The sequence below is a fragment of the Arachis duranensis genome, chromosome 1 (genome assembly GCF_000817695.3).
Source record: "Arachis duranensis cultivar V14167 chromosome 1, aradu.V14167.gnm2.J7QH, whole genome shotgun sequence".
In the NCBI taxonomy this organism is placed as follows: Eukaryota; Viridiplantae; Streptophyta; class Magnoliopsida; order Fabales; family Fabaceae; genus Arachis; species Arachis duranensis.
Window position 1 is genome coordinate 80,879,145 of NC_029772.3, and position 1,025 is coordinate 80,880,169.

Consider the following 1,025-nt stretch of genomic DNA (forward strand, 5'->3'; position numbering starts at 1 on the left):
CACCAGTCATCTCTGCACCAGATTGGACATTGCCATTTGAACTAATGTGTGATGCCAGTGACCATGCCATTGGTGCAGTGTTGGGACAGAGGCATAACAAGCTTCTGCACGTCATTTATTATGCCAGCCGTGTTCTAAATGACGCACAGAAGAATTACACAACCACAGAAAAAGAGTTACTTGCAGTGTCTATGCCATTGACAAGTTTAGATCCTATCTAGTGGGATCCAAAGTGGTTGTGTACACTGACCATGCTGCTCTTAAATACCTACTCACAAAGCAGGATTCAAAACCCAGACTTATAAGATGGGTGTTGCTTCTGCAAGAGTTTGATATAGAGATAAGAGACAGAAAGGGACAGAGAACCAAGTAGCTGATCATCTGTCCCGAATAGAACTAGTAGCTGGGGCGTCCCTCCCCTCTACTGAGATCTCTGAGACCTTCCCAGATGAGCAACTCTTTGCCATTCAGGAAGCTCCATGGTTTGCAGATAATGCAAACTATAAAGCTGTGAGGTTCATACCCCAGGAGTACAGCAGAGTGCAAAGAAAGAAATTAATTTCAGATGCCAAGTACTACCTCTGGGATGAACCATATCTCTTTAAGAGATGTGCAGACGGAATGATCCGCATATGTGTATCCAGAGAAGAAGCACAAAGGATCCTATGGCACTGCCATGGATCACAGTATGGAGGACATTTTGGAAGTGAGCGAACAGCCACTAAAGTCCTCCAATGTGGCTTCTACTGGCCTACTCTCTATAAAGATTCCCGAGAGCTTGTGCGTAACTGTGACAATTGCCAAAGAGCTGGTAACTTGCCTCACGGATATCCCATGCCTCAACAAGGGATATTAGAGATAGAATTGTTTGATGTATGAGGAATTGACTTCATGGGGCCATTCCCACCATCATACTCAAACACCTACATTCTGGTGGCAGTGGACTATGTATCTAAGTGGGTAGAAGCAATTGCTACACCCACTAATGATACCAAGACCGTGCTAAAATTCCTCCAGAAACACAT